The sequence below is a fragment of the Ambystoma mexicanum genome, chromosome 13, assembly GCF_040938575.1.
Source record: "Ambystoma mexicanum isolate Mex_15411 chromosome 13, UKY_AmexF1_1, whole genome shotgun sequence".
Taxonomy (NCBI): Eukaryota; Metazoa; Chordata; class Amphibia; order Caudata; family Ambystomatidae; genus Ambystoma; species Ambystoma mexicanum.
Genome location: NC_090938.1, coordinates 587,806,875 through 587,828,745, shown reverse-complemented (window position 1 = coordinate 587,828,745; position 21,871 = coordinate 587,806,875). Strand labels below are relative to the sequence as shown.

At 46.0% G+C, this 21,871-nt stretch overlaps 1 pseudogene; it reads right to left on the bottom strand.

Moving 5' to 3' along the window:
• Nucleotides 1-19,814: 19,814 nt before the first annotated feature.
• Nucleotides 19,815-20,489, bottom strand: LOC138522118 (serine/threonine-protein phosphatase PP1-gamma catalytic subunit B-like; annotated as a pseudogene).
• Between the last annotated feature and the right edge of the window lie 1,382 nt (nucleotides 20,490-21,871).

The following is a 21,871-nucleotide window of genomic DNA, read 5'->3' as shown; positions in this document are numbered from 1 at the left end:
CTGCAGGAATATTGATAGGATCCAATGACAATTCTGGTATCGTTGATTCAGGCGCTACGCAAACATTCTTTCTAAGTATTATATGATTATCATACATAAATGCTTGTTTTTTAGAACTGGTATTCCGACGTTTTGTTTTAGCGGTCTGTTCCCTTTTAATTTGATATTTGCCAGTGTTAGAAATCTGCTTAATAGCAGACCTGGCCATAACATCATTCTGAACTGATTTTTTGTGTTCCAAACTGCTGTACTCCAGAGTATCGGTTGAGGTACTGTGCTCACAGACTGGCTTCCGGGGACGATTGATGCGTTTATGCAACAATAGTGACTGTAAGTCTAATTTCTTCTCAATATTATCTGATTTGAGCAGAAGATGATTCAACAGGTTTTCAAAGGCCTCCAACATGTCATTTGAGGGCATGCTATTGGCACTTACATCGAGGATCTCTGGATTATTGTGTCCACTTGGATCCTCTATCACTTTAAATAATGCGCAGCCACATTCACCAATTTTAGACACTTTACTATCCTTAGTTGTCGATTTAGGGATCAGTTTTCCTTTACCGGAGTCGGAAACATCAAAGGGGCATAACATGCATGGAGTTCAATATGTATGTGGCTAGATGAAAAGGAAAATGCCAAATTTTCACCCATGTATTCTACATCAGCTTCGTCACTCATTTCACACTCAAAGTCAATATGATTATGCAGGTTATTTGAGCAGTGGGGTATGTCGTTTACATTGGCATGCATCATAGCTTTTATGGTGTCTTGCACTACTGGGATATCACTTGACATTGGCATGTCAATATGTTGGTTCTCTCTTGCAGGGGCTGAAGCAGACTGACCTTCTGTGTACTCTCTACCCACTAAGGTGGATGAAGACATCACCCCCTCCAGTAATTTCGAACTCACGCAACCTAAAGCTTCACTCAGTTCGGCAACTATTTCTTTTGTTGCAAACTCTTTGTCTATTTGCTCTAGGTGTTGTTGCCTCCTCTGAACTTTAGGGAAATATGCTGTCAATTGTTTGGATTTCCCGTTTGTCTCTGGTTCCGAGATTGTCTTAGCGGTCCCAGGCCCCAGAAAGCCTTGTGGCTGATGCAGAGGGCCTTGAATTTGATCCTTGCAGCCACCGGGAGCCAGTGGAGAGCTTTTAGGGTTGGAGATATGCGGCCCCTGGGCTTGATGCCAAGGATAGCTCTTGCAGTCCTATTTTGGATTAGTTGAAGAGGGCAACGGGAGTAAAGAGGCAGATTAAGGAAGCGGCTGTTACAGTAGTCCAGCCTGGTGAGAACCAGAGCTCTAGAGACATTGAGCTTCTGGGGAAAGGTGAGGAAAGGGAGAATGCTTCTCAGGAAGTGAAGATGAAAGTGAGCCTTCTTGGCAAGGTCAGCAAGGAGAGAAGGAAAGAGAGGAGTCGAAGATGAACACCATGTTATTTGCCTCACAAGAGGGCGAGCGGAGGGGGCCCAAGGAGGGGGCAAGAGAGTAGGGGGGAATGAAGGGGGTGGGGTGCTAATGAGAAGAGACTATTGCGACAGCAATAGTAGGCTCAAAAATAGACTACTGCTCTAGCCTCCACGTGGGAATCAATAAGTCCGACTATAACAGGCTGCAACTATGTCAAAATGGGGCTATCAGAGCCATCATGAAACTTAAATATAGAGACCATGTTACGACGGCAAGGCGTGAGCTCCACTGGTTGCCGGTGGCTTCTAGATTCTTATTTCGAACTCTGACTATCATACACAAGTGTAGATCTGGAAACACGCCTCGATATCTACAACAATTTTATCCATAAGAAATAATGTGAGAACATTAAGGTCGAATAATCTGCACTTTCTATCTGAACCAAAGTGCCACCCTGTCAGAGTAGCCAATTCAGCCTTTGCTTTTAATGGACCAAGGGCTTGGAATGTTCTTCCTTTAGAGCTGAGATCCATTGACTCTCTAGAATTATTTAAGAAAAGATTAAAGACCCATCTTTTCAACTAAATGACCCTGAGACGCTTCTAAAATTTCTTCTGCTGTGGCGTTGCCTCATGGATACTCCTTTTTTGTTATCTGTTATTTTTGTCATGTAGTGCCCTCACGCCTTCGGGTCTATGGCCGCGCTATATAAATGTATTAAAGTAAAGTAAAGTAAAAGAATCTCGGTCTTGCTGGTGTTCAGACAGAGATCATTAGCACTACACCGTGCTTGAATAGCAGTCAGACAATCAGGAATGAGAGAGAAGGAGGGGAAGTAGAATAGATAAGCTTAAAGGAGAACTGAGTGTCATCCGGATAACACTGTAAGTGAGGAGAGAAGGTGGGCAAGAGGAGCAAGGTAGATGTTAAAAAGCCACAGTGATAGGATAGAGCCCTGAGGGATGCCGCAGGTAGAGCGTGAGGTATCAGAGAGAAAGGGACCCATTTGAACCTGGGAGGGTTGATTTGAGAGGAAAGACGTCAGCCAAGCCAGTGGCCAATATGTGATGCCCAGAGTATCACAGAGTCGGTTAAGGAGGGTGGCATGATTCACCATGTCGAAGGCAGAGGAAAGATCAAGGAGGATGAGAACAGAGGCGGAGTTGGAATCGAGGTTTGCAAGCAAATCTTCACAGGTGTTCAGGAGAGTAGTTTATGTGCCACTGGCTTCTCTGAAGCCACGCTAGTGGTTGTGAAGGCCACAAACCAATTCAGTGTGACAGATTAGTTGGAAGATGATCAACTTATCCAAAGGTTTGCACAAGAAGGAGGTAGTGGAGATATGGCAGTAGTTTGCCAGGCAAGACGGATCTGCAGACAGCTTTTTTAGAAGGGAATGCACAAGGGAATGCTTAAGAGGTTATTGGAAGGAGCCAGTGGCAAAAGAGTGATAGCGGAACTCAGCCAGAGAGGGACGTGGGGCAGCAATGTTGTCCTTGATAGTTCTAGAAGAGCAGGGAAGCACCAATTTGGAGGAGGCTTTCATAGAGTAAACCGTCTTGGTGACCCCATCCGGTGATATGGGAGAGTAGGAGGAGAGTAGGAGGGATAGAGAGAGAGGGGCCAAGGAAGCCTTAGGTACAGGAGGAGGAGGGAGGGGAGCAGAAGAGGATAAGGACATGATGTCTTGAGTTTCTGTTGACGAGTGGGAGGCCAAAGCTGTACAGAGGGCCTGTGAAGGAAGAGGAGAAGTAAAGACTGCAGTAGGATTGACAAGTTCCTTGCAGATTTGGAAAAGTTCAGCCTTGTTATTGGTGTGCCCAGAGATGTGGGCTTTAGATATGGGCCTTCCTCCTGGACTGGATGGAAAGTCTGTAATGCCTTTGGAACAGACAATAGGCCATTTTGTCAGTGGATGTGCGTGAAGCCAGCCACTTCCGTTCCACAGCTATGAACTTGCTTTTCAGCGAGGCTATGTCACAATCATACCAACTGTTGCATTTGGAGGGAGGCTTTAAGAGGATTCTCATGTCAGGGGCACGGATGTCGAGAGTGTCGGAGATGGAGAGGCGAAGGTTAGCAAGGACTGAGTCAGAGTGAGAATCAGCAGCAGAAGTGGAAGGGGGAATAAAAGTGGCAGCAAAGGCGGCTACTGACACTTGCTTCATTGGTCGGATGACGGAGAAGGAGGCTGGCAGTGCAGGCAGCAGCTAAGCCGGGTATCCTGGGAGCTCCAGATGAGAGGAGAGAATGATCAGACCAAGAGAGAGGTGTACTGAGAGGGTTAGAGAGAGAGAGAGGTCAGCAGAGGTGAGCGCACCCATGGTGTGTCTGGCTGAGTGAGTGGGGCCAGACGCAAGAATGGTGAGGGAGAAAAAGTCACAGAGGTTGGGGAAGGGTAAGGCTGCATGCAGAGAGTCAAGATGGATGTTGAAGTCTCTGAGGAGGAGAAGCTTAGATGTAGAAGTCAGGAGAGAAGATGTGAGGTTGGCCCTTTTGGATAGGAAAAGGGAGACTGAGGGGTCCTGTAGATAGTAGCAACAGTGATAGAGAGGGTAGGATTGATGCAAAGCTAGTAGACAAGAGCTTCAAAGGAGGGGTAGGATTGAATAGGTATGATAGAGACAGGGATCCAATCAGGAATACAAGTGCCATTCCATCTCCTGGCCAGTTAGGCCTGGACTTGGAGAGGATCTTGTAACCCTTAGCAAGAAGGGTGTCAAAAGCAGTGACAGAGCTAGCAGTGAACCACGTCTCGGTGAGCGAGAGGACGTCAAGATCAAAGTCATCAAGGAGGCAACAGATGTCAGAGGAGTGTTTGACAGCAGAGCAAGAATTGAGGGCAGCTAAGTAAAGCTGATTGCCTTCTTTAAAGGTTTTCCAAGCCAGGGTGCAGGAACCAGGTACAACCACTGGAGGGGTGATGAAGGCAGAGGGGGAGGGAGAAGGAGGAGTGGCAGGAGAAGGAAGGAAGTTAATGACAGACGGAAGACACCTGTCAAGAAGGGGGGGGGTCTGACTGAGACCCCTGGGCCATGATAGTGCCATTCAGGCAGACATTGATGATGCACCTGAAAGATGGAAGTGTGCCAAGAGCACTTCTCATCTGGTTACACCATTAATGGGTGAGGAAGAGAAAGGGGAGAGGAAGGAAACCATATGTCTGGAGAGGGAACAACAAAGAGAAAGTCAGAAATGGTCTTCCTGGAGAGAGCATTGACATAAGTGTAAGCAATGGGCAGACCTGGATTTGAGACCAGGTGCCATGCCACTTTTCAGAATTCTGCCTTCCAGGCTTCAAAAAAGAGAGAGAGGCTAGGTAATAGAGTATCACAGATTGGCCACTCTTTTCCTCGTTTGCCTTTCACCTATTATGATGTCATAATAGGTGAGCTAGCTTTTGTATGTCTGGCCCAGGAGTCCTTTTGTATTGATCTGTTTGCCTTATTATCACCTTTGTTTGTTTGGTTGTGAGTGCTGCTAGTCTTTGGTTGTTCTTGTAAATAGCCATGCCTACACTGCTTTTGTGACAGAGCGGTAATCTTACAAGGATTGGAGTCTTATGGGTAATCAGCAAAGTGACAAAAGAGGTGACTCATTGACGCCCACTGTTATATGGTGGTACCAAGTGTAAGGCAGACTTCGGTCCTTAACACATGAATGTATTCTGGATAAAATTCATTGTCTTGCCACCGGAGGGTGCCCTGGGTTATGCTTAATGCCTCAAGATGGACCCTGTGTCTGACTAAAAGCCACCGCCAAAGTGCTGCTGCTGAAAGTGCCCTCTGATGATCCATTTGAGAGACCTTGCAGATCCAGTCCTATTTTATGTTACGCGCCTACAGGCCCATTTCTTGGCCCAGGCGAGGCGGGCAGCTGCCTGGGGCGCAATTGCCCCAGTGGCGCAATTGCCCAGGTCCCTGCCCTTGGCTGGATGGGTTCACATGTCTGGGTTTGTGGCGGCGATTGCTGAGGCGAGAGAGTTCGGCAGCGCTGTAGCAGGTGCTGGCGCTGCCTCTTCTGACTGTAATGTCACGTAGTACTGAAGTACTACGTGACATTACAGTCAGAAGTAATACGTATGTCACGTAGTACTGAAGTACTACGTGACATTACCGAAGTCAGAGCAGGCTCCCAGCCCACCCCCTCGCTTGACTTTTTCGCCACTTGGGGTGTGGGTGGGCTGGGGTGGGGGCCTAAAAAGGAGCCTTTCCTGATGGCTGTCCACCTTTGCTGCTGGCTTTATCCTGTGCTCGAGACGGCAGAAACATTTCTTTGCAGCTCGGATTTGTTTGTGTGCACGGTGCACCACTTCATCAAAAAGAAGGTAGGTGCCATGTTTATTTTATTATGCTTTGTTCTTCTAAGTCCTTAACCCCTTATGTGCGTGTACTGAGTGTGTGTTTTCACTGGTCCCCTTTTCCCACTGTGTCCCCGTGTCCCAATGTGTACCCCCACTGTGTCCCAATGTGTGTCCCCATTGGTCCTCTGCCCCACTGGTCCCCTTTTCACACTGTGTGCCCCCACTGGTCCCTGTCTCCCAATGTGTGCCCCCACTGTGTCCCAATGTGTGTCCCCACTGGTCCTCTGCCCCACTGGTCCCCTTTTCACACTGTGTGCCCCCACTGGTCCCTGTGTTCCAATGTGTGCCCCCACTGGTCCCCGTGTCCCAATGTGTACCCCAACTGGTCCCCATGTCCCAGTGTGTGCCCCCACTGGTCCCTATGTCGCAATGTGTGCCCCCACTGGTCCCTGTGTCCCAATGTGTGCCCCCACTGGTCCCCATGTCCCAATGTGTGCCCCCACTGGTCCCACTGTCCCACTGTGTCCCAATGTGTGCCCCCACTGGTCACTGTGTCCCAATGTGTGCCCCCACCGGTCCCCTGCCTCCACTGGTCCCTGTGTCCCACTGTTGTGCCCCCACTGGTCCCCGTGTCCCAATGTGTGCCCCCACTGGTCCCCGTGTCCCAATGTGTGCCCCCACTGGTCCCCATGTCCCAATGTGTCTCCCCACTGGTCCCCTGCCCCCACTGGTCCCTGTGTCCCAATGTGTGCCGCCACTGGTCCCCGTGTCCCAATGTGTGCCGCCACTGGTCCTTGTGTCCCAGTGTGTGCCCCCACTGGTCCCCTGCCCCCACTGGTCCCCGTGTCCCACTGTTGTGACTCTTGGTCTTACACATTTTCTCAGAGGATAGAAAATGGTAGGCATATCCAACTGTCCTATTGTAAAGGTTAGTTCTACAAAGTTATTGAATCATGATGTAATAAAACCAATTTCATTTGTTTAGCAGTGTTATATTGAGTTTGGGAGTGGCGCGCGGTGGGAGTGGCGCGCAGTGGGAGTGTGGCGCGGCGGGGGGGGGGGGCTCATTCCTAGTGTTTCGCCCTGGGCACCAAATGGGCTAGAAACTGCCCTGCGCGCTTGCAATGCATTCTCAACCCTCATCTGTCAGAGTGCGAATACCCTGTGCTCGCGAGTTTCAGGGTGCTAAGTGGGCCCACTCTTAGCAGGTCAGAAAGAGGAGATTCGGCGGGTCAGAGAGCTCTGTTAGGTGCAGGCCAATGGTGCTTCTACCTGCTCACCCGACAGGCTATGGTACAAATGCAACAGCTAAAAGTGCATTTTTAAATAGTGCACAATGTGAGCTCCGCTGCCTCTAGGCACTTCTTCTTTAATGATTGTCCAAGGTGCTGCATTGGCGGGGTTGGATTACATGTACTTTTTTTGTTTCAATACAAGAGCAAAGGATGGTATTCCTGACTGTGGGGACCAGTGCCATAGATAATTACCCTGACACAGGTTTAGTTTCAGTGTCTGAGGCTTGTTCTGCCTGTGCAGTTCGCTGCACTGTGCAGGGCTGCCAGCCAGTGTTTTTTTTCTCCACTGAGTGGGACTGCAGTACATCAGAAAGACATTACAAAATGTCTCGGAGAAATGCATGGCTAAGCAATTCCTTGCTCTTGCGACCTTCAAGGCAAACTGCCTTAAAATGATTGTCTGTCAGCAGGTGTGACCTTGCAAAGGGCCTTGCAGTCTACCTTTGCCTTGCAGAATAAAGGCAATGCTAACTGTGAGTGCGGGAGCTTAAGTGCTGGCTCTGTTCATTTAAACATACCTTTCGCAGCTAGGTTCACGCCATATAAAGCTCAACACATACATACATATACATACTACTTTTTATGCACTTGTAGGGTCGCCGCACTGCACCTCCTAATACAGGACAAGTGCAACATGTATGGATTTCATTTGTATACATTATACGGAAAACCGCTCATACAGCGCATACTCTAAGCAGCTTTATCGGTATTCGTTATAATTGAGGTAAGGCGCTTACGGAATGGTTAAGGCCAGATAGCGTGGAGACTGCCTTTCTTTGGTACTCACTGCTGTCCTGGGCGAAGAAGATCAGTGACGGGGCCCTGTCAACTGCCGCCGCAGGTGTTTATTGAAAGCAATCTAATCCTGCACTCAGTAGAGAGCAATAGGAGCCCAGCTCACCACCAGTGAGAATACAACAATGGAAGCCCATCCCTCTCACCACTCACTACCTCCCACTCACCACCAGTGCGAATAGAGCAATGGAAGTCCATCCCTCTCACCACCAGTGAGAAGAGAGCAATGGAAACCCATCCCACTCACCACCAATGAGAATGGAGTAGAGCAATGGAAGCCCGTCACTTTCACAACCAGTGAGATTAGAGCAAGGAAAGCCAATACCTCTCACCACCAGTCAGAAGAGAAAAGTGGAAGGCCAACCCACTCACCACTAGTGAGATTAGGGCAATGGAAGCCCATCCCTCTCACCACCAGTCACAAGAGAAAAGTGGAAGGCCATCCCACTCACCACCAGTGAAAATAGAACAATGGAAGCCCATCCCTCTCACCACCTCCCACTCACCACCAGTGCGAATAGAGCAATGGAAGTCTATCCCTCTCACCACCAGTGAGAAGAGAGCAATGGAAACCCATCCCACTCACCACCAGTGAGAATAGAGTAGAGCAATGGAAGCCCGTCACTTTCACCACCAGTGAGAATAGAGCAAGGAAAGCCAATCCCTCTCACCACCAGTCAGAAGAGAAAAGTGGAAGGCCATCCCACTCACCACTAGTGAGATTAGAGCAATGGAAGCCCATCCCTCTCACCACCAGTCAGAAGAGAAAAGTGGAAGGCCATCCCACTCACCACCAGTGAAAATAGAACAATGGAAGCCCATCCCTCTCACCACCTCCCACTCACCACCAGTGCGAATAGAGCAATGGAAGTCCATCCCTCTCACCACCAGTGAGAAGAGAGCAATGGAAACCCATCCCACTCACCACCAATGAGAATAGAGTAGAGCAATGGAAGCCCGTCACTTTCACCCCCAGTGAGAATAGAGCAAGGGAAGCCAATCCCTCTCACCACCAGTCAGAAGAGAAAAGTGGAAGGCCATCCCACTCACCACTAGTGAGATTAGAGCTACGGAAGCCCATCCCTCTTACCACCAGTGAGTAGAGAGCAATGGAAACCCATCCCCTCCAGCACCAGGGAGAAGAGGGCAATGGAAACTCACCCCGTTGACCACCAGTGACAGCGGTGTACGTTGATACCCTTCTTCAAAAGTGAGAACAGAGCAGTGGGAACACACCCTACTCTCCCACAGTGTGGAGAGAGCCATAAAAACCTATCCCTTTACCACCACTGAGAAGAGAGCAGTATAGTTCGGTCCCATTCTCCTAAGTACGAAGAGAGCAGTGTAAGCACAACCTACTCTCCCTCAGTGAGGCGAGAGCAGTAGAAGCACACCGTGCTCCAACATCATGAGAGACAGGGTTGGAAGCCATCTTGCTCCCCCTCACCCAGGTGAGAACAGTGGAAGCCAACCTACTCTTCTCATATCAGGTGGGTGTTCTCTCTTCTCACCCAACTCTTCTCATGCCAGTGGAGGGCTCTCTCTTTTCGCTCAACTTTTCCAATCCCAGGAGTGAATACTGGAATCCCGTCCTACTCTGCGCATGTCATTACCAGCATTGGCAAGTGAAGTAGGTTTGGGCTGATGTCATATGACAGTTCAGACTTAAATGCCCCAATACTCATCATGCCATGACTAAAGGAGAGCAAGAAAGTTCACACTGTTACAAATGATAAAAGCTATTGAATACAAACCAGATAGACACTTCAAATAAAAAAGTAAAAGTATAGCAGAATATTTTTCTGTCAAGCCTTAGTAATCTAGGTCTCTTTCATTAAATCGACAGCTGAGGCATTCAATTGCAACTAAGGCACAAATACAACGTTCAATTTTCAGCAAATCACAATGCCAGAAACATACAAAAACAGGGTACAATGGAAAATGACGACGGGTGTGAATTGATACACAGTTGCCGTGTACCTCTATCCAAACCAATATATTTTACTCTGCTAGGTGGCATTAATAAGACACCTACAAAACAAAATGCTAAAAGGTATTCTCACCTTTGCTGATGTGCTGTCAGGTATAAATGATATGCCTTCCCCTCCCTTCTCTCATCCACTTGACCTTATATCACATATCTGACTTTATTGCTCCTCTTCCTTTCTACCTCCTCTCTGTTCCCTCACCTCCACTCCCAAGGAACCTGGTCTACATAGTAAATCGTTGTTTATATCACGATTGTTAACCTGCTTCTACCATTTTTGTACCTGTTGTTATAATGTAAAGCGCTTTGGCTTAAAGCGCTATATAAACTAAATAAACATAAACATAAACATAAAGCAGGCTCACTGTCATGATTCCTGCCCCTCATGTCCCCAGCCCGCCAAGATGTCAGGCTGGAGCCAGGCCACGATCACCTACATGGCCCTCAAGGGCCTCTCCATCCCTCCAAAGACCAACTTGGAGTCAGACTTGGCGCTTGTGGCACCAGACTCACTCACTCCCATAGAATAACATTGGGGATTGGACTTGTAGTGCATTGATGGGGACAAGATGGATGCCCCCACATAATTCGGTTCCTAGAACTGAATGTGCGGTCTAGTCTTTTGGGTGTGGTTCAGCCCAGAGACACCTGAGATACCCAGAGACTATTTGAGCCACACCCAGGCTGAGAAACACGCTTTGCATTTTCTGCACCTGCAGAATGACACTCACCGTGTTCGGATCGATCTCCAGTAGGCCTGCATCTTTCTTCTGCGCTCAGCTCCTGCAAGAACAAGAACACCGTTAGGAACAGCCTTTTACGTGCAGTGCTTCTGCCCATCATTCATCGCTCCTTCTGTTCTGCGGACATCTTCGGCGGTGTCATTCCCATCCCGGCACGCCGCTTCCTAAGGAAAAGGGAAAAGAACAGAAAAAAGGCATTAGTAAGCATTCTGCAAATCTTCGCTTATTTGTAAATACTGTGCGAGCTTCAAACGCTTACCTGAATCCCAGCCGCTCTGGGGGAACTCTGTCTCCGGGACTTCTCATCCATCTGCAAGAGGGAAAAGGCACTCCAGGTTAGCGTGGAAACATCTAGAGGCACCGCATACCGCGCCTACCCACTGCATTTGTTCTTCATAACCAGCATCCACGCTGAAAACGTCGCGGCACCTAAAAGACACAGAAAAAGAACTCAGTTCAATGCAAATACAAAAGGGGTGCATCGCGCACAGGGATGGACTGGCCTATAGGGAACTCTGGAGATTTCCCAGTGGGCTTCTGCACCCTGGGCCTCTTTTGTGTGATATTTCCACATTTTCTCATAGGAAAAGCATTGGGCTTGCTGAAAATGTATCAAATGGGGCCACTTTGAACCTTATTTCCAGGGTCTCTTTTGGTCCCCAGTAATTAATTCCAGGGCCTCTTTTAGTTCCCACTCCACCCCTGATCGCGCATCGTGCTCTCAATCACCTTCAGCGCGTACTCATCTCAGCACCACGCCGCCATCCCCGGACGCCGCCCATCATCTAAGGAAGGAAAGGAGCAAAGTTAGAGAACTGTTCAAAAGACTCATTATACTTACCTGTCGAACTCTTGCCAGTGAAGTAACTAGGCAGCAACGAGCCCCCATCAATCAACACGCCCCGGCGCTGAAAGTAGGACGGAGAGCACACTATCCAAGAAAACAAGGTGAGCTGTTGATCAAAGGGAAGGGTTGGACCCCGGGGAAGAAGGGGTTCAAGCACACCGAGACAATAGGGAGTTAAACTCTACCAATCCTATATTTCAGGCCAAGTCTCAAGTCGAATAGCCTCCAGGGAAGGGTTCAAGGTCGTAAGAGGTCAGAACAGGCTGAGTGACATCCCCGAGGATACCAGGTGAGCGTTACAGTCACGCCTCATGCTCTTGACGTGCAACAGGTTGATTGGATGCTGATTATCTACACATTTCTTCCACTTGGTCTGACTGCTCACTGGATTGTTGGATAGGAAGCCAGTTATAGTGCTTTGGTTTTTGCTGTAGCTTGCGAAAGAAACATTTGCAGGAAGAACTTCATGAACTTTGTTAAGTCATGCATATAAGGTAGGTGCATGGACTTGTTTGGTCTAGGGGCTACCAATCAACTGGATCCAAGATCGCACCGGGTTTAATGCACACCCTGCATTGAGTGCAAGTAGTGCTCCTGAGGATTGGAGTATTATGTATGGGCGTGATAATGCACCGGTGTATGCTGCAGGCATATTGCAAGTCACTGGGGTGTCTGATAATGAAGCCACAGCCTGGTGCCTTTATCAGGTCATGGAACTCCAAAGTGACCTGAAAAGGCATTGTTGGTGCAGTAGCTGGAAGAGTTCCAGCTCTCCTATTGTTGTTCTTCTGTGTTTTCTCCTGTGCTTAAAATGGTAGCAGGTACCTCATCCTTTACAACACATGCGTGCTACCCACGCCTATCATTTCCTCTTCCAAGCTCCTACTCTCATTTTCTTGCCCGTTGCCCTTTTCTTTTTCTGTGGTTTGTTTTTCTTTTATTCTTTGTCTTTCTTTTTATTCTGCCACTGTACATGTTTTGCCATTGTGTCACTCCTTTCAACTTTTATCACTATTTTCTTCATTACTTCCTCTGTTCTCTCTCTGCAGTTTTCTCTCTCCATTTTATATTTCTCTTTCCCTCTCCCTTTTCACTCTACCTTTCCGTTACTTGTTCTTTCTTTATGTGCCTTGGTCAGTCTGGTGTCTCCTTCTATTTCCTTTTCACTCCCCCCTTATCTTTCGTTTTCATTCATGTGTTTTGTTGCTGGTCCTTTTCTTCTAGCTCTGCTGTTTTTCAGTATTTCACTTTTTCTTTCAACTTGCTTGAACTCCTTCTTTTCACCGAGCACTTATCCCTACACTAAGAATAGCCCTTATTTCTTTCTTTATTTAATGTATGTATGCATTTGTTAATTGCACTAAACTCATAGGCATCAAGGCGCTATACCTCTTTGGCAAACAAGAAATCGATAGAGAGCCACCAACTCTCCCAACCAATCGGTTATAGGTGGCAGATGCTGACAGCGCTTCCTGTGCTGCTTGTTTGAGATGCTTTATGACACCACACCTCAGTTGTTTTACAGGGACCTATAGGTTGTCTATTGACCATCCTCAACCCAAGATAATATCACATGTGTGTACAGGACTTAATGACTTATTCCTCACAGTAAGTAAGAAAGCGCCCAGACCTCTGGAGCAAGTGATTAAGCTGCTGAACATTCTTGGGGCACTTGGCTAGGCCATGGGCGTTTCATAGACTGAATATCAAGACGTTTCTCCTCTGGCAGATGTACAGTTTTGGAGTACCTCTGATAGCTTCTTTCTCAGAATCTGGTCTGCCTCTGAGGGATAGGAAGCTGCTTAGTATGGCATGGCGGCTGTGCGATCAAAGGTGTGCCCATGTATACCAGACATTTGATCTCAATGATTTCATTCTTATGGTCTCCCTGGATGGAATGCTTAGGTTGGTTCACCCAATCAGAATGGAGGAGTCAAAGAACCTTCCTGGCATTGTTATCCTGTACTCACCTGGAATGAGTCCATCGTGCCCAGCCGAGGTAACCTGAGGGCTGGCAACCTGACTCCTCCTCGATGCTTCCCTCGAAGCTTCTCCGCTCCACATTCTACCCACTCACTATCACTTGCTTTTTCCTCTGCAGCCGTGGCGAGTGAGCAGGCCTCCTTCCTTGTCATCGCCCCTCGCATGCAATGGCCGCCTACACGCCATTGCAGACCACATCAAATCAACGCGGAATCCCCCATCGCAGCCATGTTGCCCCGGCATCACTCTGGAGCAGGGACGCCACGCACATTATCCAAATGATCCCCCCATGTTCTTGTTTGTCACACCACCGGACCCATGGCTGCTAAAAGCTTTAGTACTGCTGGAATCCCCATCCATTGGGTGCCAAAGCCCTCCTTAATGACCATGGTGTATTCAGGAAATTAGTTTTGGCTTCTGGGCACCTAATGCCGGGGAATTCCACCTACCCCCCCCCCCCCCAGAGCATTAAGGCTTAAAAGGTCCAAATGACTCTTCATTGCTTGGTATATTCTCACAATGTAAGAACGGTTGTCCTGATAGTCTTGAAGAAGTATCTCATTAATCACTTCCTATAATCATCACTGATTTCTTAATGATATTCTTCATTATATCCCTAGGATTGTTCCTTAAGCTTTCTCAGTGGCCAATGCCTGGACTGGTAGAGACTGCCGATTGTTCAGAAAACCACATTCCAAGCATGGAGCCAATTCCCCATGACCGCCCAGGCCGATTTCTGTACTATGAACAGGCCTGTGCATACATAGCCACGGCCTCTTCTGCAGGACCGCCCTGGCGGATTGCAATGTTATAAAGAGGCCGCTGTCTACCCATGTCAATCCACCTCATGTATGAGCCTATACAACCATTACTTGCATCCACCATGTAGGACCTTTTGATTCCTTTTTCATTCACATGTAGTTTTCGAGGTCCCGGCCTCAGGCTGTTCCGGCAGTTCTGGACTCATAAACCTTATTAAATGCCCTTGCTATGCTCAGGATTTTAACTCTTCACGAACCCATACGACCAGTACAGCCCTCGGACGGTACAACCCTCGGACCTCGGGTCTTTAAATCTTGTTAGCATCCGGGGCATGCACTGCAGCCAATCAGGTTGCTTCGAATGCAGGCTGAACCTCAAGGTATAAACTTGCGTTCTGAGCAACCTGACAGGTGGTCACATCTGTTCCGCCATCTTTCCCCGATACTTCCTCTCCCTTAGGTCTCTGTTCCCTTATCCTGCCTCTTTCCTTTGGCAGTGACCCACCAACGCAAGCTCTCCGCATCCCAGCCACTATGGAATGGAAGGGGGCTTTACATGGAGCACCGCCTTACATTTCCATGGCAGGGCCAGCTTAGCTAAGTATTTGTTTGAATGAACGGGAGGCTACAAGAGTACGTCCCATTTATTCAATCAAAATGATGGCTATCATTAAAAGCCTGTAACCTGGGCCCCAGGCCATTACCACCCGATCCGGATCTTCAGTGAGGGTGTTAACGCTTAAGTGAGCCCATTACAATGGGTTATACTGGTTTCAGTCACTGGCCAGTGGAGTTTGGGCATCTAGCAAACTGCTACGGAGAAACTTGCAAGTGACTCCAATTTCATTTGGAAGTGGTTACTTCTGTTTATGGGATCTGTTAAGTTCCATTGACAAAGCCTGTGCACTTCTAATGACTCATACTGGGACACGTCAAAACGAACTTACTGCAGTTCTAGCAAATCATCGCCCTTCTATCACCCTCATTTTAAAAGGGATGGAGTGGTACATCAGGGTGCAAAAGCAAGGCGTAATGCTTGTACGCCTTGATTTACCTCTATGCCCCGCCTTGGAGCAGAGACAAGGTAGAGGAGAGGCATGGGGTGGAGATCAGATCTCTGCCGTGCATTCGGCCATCGGCTCATCAGTGCATTCCGTTGTACACCTGCATGAGATTTTCATGGAGGTGCACCTGAAAATGGATTCCTGTGGAATCTCCTTCGGTTTCACACCTGATCAAGACCAAGAGGTTTCTATTGGAATCCATTAATAAACGCAGCTTTCAGAGAGTAGTTGTGGGCAACGTATCTTTCCCTCGAGAGGAGTGGAACAAGGAAGAGTGAAAGCAAGTTTGCTCTGGTTCCACTCCTCTATTGCCCCCTCTGCCCCGTGAACCTTGGTGGACCCCACAGCATCTAAGTGCTAACGTGGACCCTGTATGTCTACTGATAGAATGGCCTTAATGTTCATGCCTACACATCTTGTTGACCTCATCTATTGGGAAATGTTCTTCTTAAAACAGACGGAAACGCCCTTCACGCATTTCTGTTTATTCCTGGCTATTATTGACCACGAATTAGACTTTGAATGCAGTCCAACATTTCTTTTTATGTAAAACCGGATTGTTTTCATTTATTTATTTATTTATTGTTATTTGGTTTGATAAATTAAACAAAAAACCTTTTACACATTTCCTTTTTCTTCATTGTATACATGTCAGTTAAAATCTATTGGTTAGGTCTATTTCGACCTATTCCAGTCTTTAGTCGTGATAGCATCAAGCAGTTGAATAATATTTTCCTTAGCTTTCGTTTTTAATCTGGTGTTCCTTCTGTTATTCTGCTCTGCTGTTTCATACATTTTCGTAATGGGTTTATGCCGGCGCACACAAACCGTGAGTTACTTCCTGATAAAACTGTGTTCCACCAATCTTCGGTTGTCCGTGTTTGATATTTGGCCATGCAGCCGTTCGGGTATTACGCCCTTTCCTCTTGCACTGCTGTACATGACAATAGTACGTTTATTACGGTTTGGAGTCACCCTTGAAGTCTGCAGAATCTGCATTGTCCATTGTATTGTTTACTCCACTTTCACCTCTTGTGGCCAGGTATTCATTTGTTGGATATATGGCTAGCCTTATTTCCAGTAATTGTGCTCGATGGTATCTGCTATGATTTTTTTTGTTATTGAATAGAACAAAAATCAATCGCCGCTGAGGAGACTGGAGTGCATTTGTGTAAAATATGATAAAAACTAGGCACCACTGAGGGGGTGATGCTTCTTTTTAAATAGTGAAATTAGCTGAATGAGTCGAAATGGTAGGATATTACATGTCAGTCAGCTGATTACATTGTCATATTTAGTGATCTCATTTTAAGAAGTGTACATTTGGAACAGATGCCTCTTTTGGTTTGTGGTGTGTGTTAGCCTTTTACTTTACCCTGTAAAATTCCCCTTATTTTTCCCCTGGATAGATATGTAATCCAGAATTTAAAAAACACCCGTGTGCTGCAAAAGAATCCAACAGAAACCATTTGCAACAGATGACTATTTCCCCTGGGTCCCCTAGAGCGATTATTACTGTAAAGAGTGATCGCATTTTCAAAAGCAGTGGTGTGTCAAGTCCTCTTTCTATGCCCAGTCCACCAAGTTTCGCTCACAGCAAACTCTCTTTGTTTATGGTGACGTAAGAGATAGAAGAAAAGGGATTCCTTAAGGCTTCACCGACGTCCCTTTGCAGCTTCTTTTCAAGATGCACTCATGCCTCTGTGATTTTATTCTTTCAGTGTGCTGAGCCAATCAATAAAATATTATCTGGCAATTTTTGCTCCGGAGATTAATCTTTCAGGCTGAAAAGCTCCACTGCAGAAAAATATTTCCCCGTGTTATGTAAATTATAACTTTCTATTATTCATTAAAACCTCTCTCAAGCAGAGAGCTGGCGTGGGCTTGGCCGTATGCAGGCACGATTTCCAGGAAAAACTCAGCAAGCACATACGCTAAGTCGCCCGCCGGGGAGCGGCGGCGCACAATACAGTCATTAACAAAAACACTGGCCCCTTCCGAAAATATTTCTCACTTTGCCGACTGCTGTGCATCACCAGAGTAACGGCATATTTGTAACACTGGGGCTGTTTTGGGAATTCTGACCAATTACTTCACCAATTCCTGCTGCAAGCTTCCAGACCTCCGGGATTCTCACCCAGAGTATCACTTCCTAATGAGCCAGACATCCGGAAGAATGTTCCAAAACAAATGAAAATATTCGTGTTCTTGTGTCTTTCTGCATTCATTGAAATGCATGTAAGACATTGCATTAACAGTCAAAGGATCCCTTGCAGTTCTCTTGCATTTGCTGTCTGCATTACCTGCCGAGTTGCACATGGGAACGGCAACATTGTTACAACAACTCACACAGATATTCATAACAATGGGAACAACTAAAAAAGGTAAGGATTTAAACATCTTGCTTACTCCATGGTTAATTTAAGACTATTTGGCTCATTGGAATTGCCTGAGACACGCCACATGAAAGAGCATGAGCGATTGCGCCACTGCGCAGTCAGCCACTTTTCCACGATTTTGATCCACCTCCCCAGGTTGCTGAGATGGTTACATGAGTCGCCATTGGCATGCTATGAAAAGTGGAAAATGCAGGTGTCTGCTAGATTCGCGCCTTGAAACACTTGTGCATAGGCGCGTTACAAATGCCATATCATATCATATACCCTTCCTTGCACCTATGTGGGCATCTGGAGGGTTCCATGCTTTGTGCACATGTGCAGCGTGGAGTCCATTAATGACGGCGGTTGTTGTTGCAATGGCGGTGATTATTGTAAAAATGGCACCACCATGGAGAATGACAGATTGCACAGGCACAAGGGCACTCATCACAGTCATCAATTTTCAATGGACCTGGAATATTCAGTAGGTCTCCGTATGTATTGTTTGTACTAACATAAGTAAATAGTAAGTCTTCAATTATTAGCTATTAGCTATTTATTCCATGTGTATCATTATTCAAAACTCTGATAAGGTACCATTCATTATTTTATTATCCAAAATTACCAGATTAAAAATATTGTACTTCTACAGTGCATGCTGCAGCCATTGCCAATGTGTATGTATAATAAGGTTCAGGTATTAAAAACAACACTCCAATATCATGTTTTGTTCAGATGAGTACAATCTTTAACACATTAAGTAGTTCATGATAGACCTCCCGATCACCCCGACATCGTGTTACTAACATTATAAACACAACCCCTTTTAGAGAATTTTTATCACAATTAATTTCATATGTGATGTCATCAGTGACATTTGTGATGTCATCTTTGATGTCCTGGGTGTTAGTCTTAGCAGTGCAGGGAGGTGGCCCGAGTTATGGTTGCTCAGCAAACCATAACTGAGGAATTTCGAAACGGGACTTCGTCAGGTGCATACATTCATCGTGCTACGGGCAAGTGTTTTTAAAGCAGACTGGGATTGTCTATACCACCTTCCTCTCTATTGTTGCAGAACTATCATGTGATCTTCTAAAGACGGCATGGCAGCTATGTTGTTGTGGGAGCCATCTTGGAACATCTTTTTCCCTATTAATGAAATAGTAAACTTTTATTTGTAAAGTCACAGCCTTATAATAATGTGCTAAATAACGATCGGAGGTGGCTAATTAAATCCCATATTAGTTTTGATAATCAAGTAGCCTGTGAAGATGTCAAATGCAACTACACTAGAAAGTCATCTGATTATGTGTGAATACACATAAACTATACGGGGTCCACAACCAGAGCTGCTGGAGGTGGCCTATCAGGAAATGCTGCAACTAAGTGACCTGGGGGGCTAGGGGGATACATTGGTTAAATAACCAATGTCTTTTCTCATCACATTTGCAGATGCCATGTGAGTGCCCTACTTTCAATGTTCCACTCTAAATTCTTTAATACACAGTTATAAACCCTCCTAATGGTATGTATTTTGACAACCTTTGAAGCCTGAAAAGTAGATCCAGGCACGCTTGAGATGTGGCCAACTTTGCACCAGACCTGCCGATGAACTGGTCTGCTGTTAATTCTCAGTTACCAGTTTAATGGTATCCACTAGAGGTTATAATTTTCTTTCTGACTTTGAGAACATTCAGACATGTAATTGCTCATTTAATTATAGCCGGTGCGGTAACTATAGCCAGTAAGATAGCACCGTAGGTTGAGCGCTCGCTGCAGCAATGTGTGTGCGATCTGCAGGTTGCAGGTTCGAATCCCAACAAAGCCAACTCAGCCTTTCATTCTTCTGAGGTCGATAAATGAGTACCAACACAGGTTGGGTGATAGTGTAAGTATATTTTTTCTATATAAAGTGCGTAAGTGTAAGTGCTATATAATAGCACATCATTATCATTTGGCCTTGGAAGTCTTCTTGCATTCAGAGTAATTTGGTAACATGGGCCTATGCACACTGATATTCACAATAGATATGGTGATCCATTCTTGTATGAAATGTATGTCACATTACAGTGATATTGTAACCATATTTTTCGTAGTGTACTTAGTAACAAGGCTATGTGATGCCACTTCCTGTTTTGTCAAGGGGTGAAAGGTTGTGTTCCATCACTCCCGTGATGTCACTTTGGGGTGGGGTCAAATTGCATCACTTCCTTTGATGTCATCTTAGGTCAGGTGTTGTGTGATGTCACTTCCGCCACCGCTGGCATTTTGGTGAAATGATGTCCCTGGCTCTATATATAAGATCAAAGCCATGTTTGTGGGGGAATTTTGCAACGACTTGAGTTCGAAAAGTCAAAAAAATTACCAGTCATTTTCTCCCCATCCCAAAACATCCTTGTCTGTATCAGATTACAAAGGATCACACAAGAGACTCAGATCTGGCACATCTGTAGGCCTCATAATTCGTCTTATCTGCTTCGTAGATTAAAGAGCTAGTGAAAGACCTCCATGGCAGCAGAAAATAGTCTTGTCTGCAATTGCTGCAAATGGAAAACAGTTAAAGTAGTCTGTGGATGCTTTCCATAGCTTGATGCTGTACCGTCTTTTACATTCACCAAACAACCCATATTTTCTGTTAATGATACTGGCACATTCATGATTGCCTCGGAGAAGAAAGACGTTTTCAGGATATTTCATTTTGTATGCCAGCAGGGGACAGAAAGTTTCCAAAGACGGCTCCCCTCTGGCCACATATTCTCCCAAGATAGGAGAGTAGGTAGTTGTTCTCAGGTGGGAAACCTCCATATTCGAAGAGCCGAAGTAAGTCATATTATTGTCCACGGATGTCGACACATATTTTAAGTGGTGCTTCAAGCTCCAGTAGAATAGGCTGGCTAAGGAGAATTTCGAGGGACGTCATTTGGGGGGCACCTGTGACCCCCGAGGTCTCATTTGCTACCCCTGTGGTCTCCCTTGCTATCCCTAAAAAAAAGAAAAAATAATCTTTTTTTATTATCAAATTGAAGCTCCTGGGCTGTGACCAGTGCCATGTGGCTCTTTGTTTCTAACGTGGCTAGCTTTTTTAATAAGCCTTCTTTTTAAAAAAGACAGGGGGTTACACAAGTGTAACACTTTGAGCAGTGACCCCTAAATAAGAAAGAATAGGAATAACACATTTGTCCTTTTGGAATTCTATACAATAATTGCTAGACTCATTAAAGGTTTATTTCAGGCTCACTTCAGGGGGTGAGTCACTGATTAAGTCTCTTCCTAAACACCTTACATTCACAATGCAGACAAAAACCTCCAAAAAGCATTTACAGTAGAATAAGCATCCATTTGGGACTATGTATTTTGCTTTTCTCAAGTTGCAGTTATAGCATTTTTATCGTCTGCCGTTGTCTCGGTTACGATCATCACAAGACAGCCCATCACGGTATCCTCGGTCACTTGACAAAATGCTTGTGCCTAAAAGCTTGTGTACAGTGCAGAAATGTTTCAACATAGCACATAAAGTGGCCCTTGATTTCATTGTGCCACAATTAATGGTTTGTTGTAATGTGTCTATCTTTCCTAACTCCCGGGCATGCAGTTCAGGATGTTTGTTTGCATGTATGAGGTAACGAGTGCCCAGAGTACGGGATGCCATGTGTGTGAGCTGCTTTCACTGTGCCACTCTAAAATCTTTAATACACAATTATGAACCCTCCCAATGGTAGGTAATTTCCCAACCTCTGAAGCCTGAAAATTAGATCCATGCAGGTTTGACATGTGGCCAACTTTGCACCAGACCTGCAGCTGAACTAGCCTGCTGTTGAATCTCAGTTACCAGTTCAATGGTATCCAGTGCAGAGTGTAATTTCCTTTCTGACTTTGAGAACATTCAGATATGTAATTGCTAATTTTGCTATAGCCAGAGAGGTAGCTATAGCTGGTAAGATAGCTCAGTGGGTTAAGCACTTAGTGCTGTGATGTGTGTGTGATCCGCAGGTTCGAATCCTGACAAAGCGGACTCAGCCTTTCATTATTCTGTGGTTGATAAATCAGTACCAACATAGGTTGGGTGATAGTGTAAGTATATTTGTTCTATAGAAAGTGCTTAAGCGTAAGCGCTATATACTAACTTATCATTTAGCCTTGGACGTCTGCTTGCATTCACAGTCATTTGGTAATATGGGCCTATGCACACTGATATTAACTATATATATCGTGATCCATTCTTGTATGAAATGTATGTCACATTACAGTGATATTGTAACCGTATTTTTCGTAGCTTATTAAGGAACAATGCTATGTGATGCC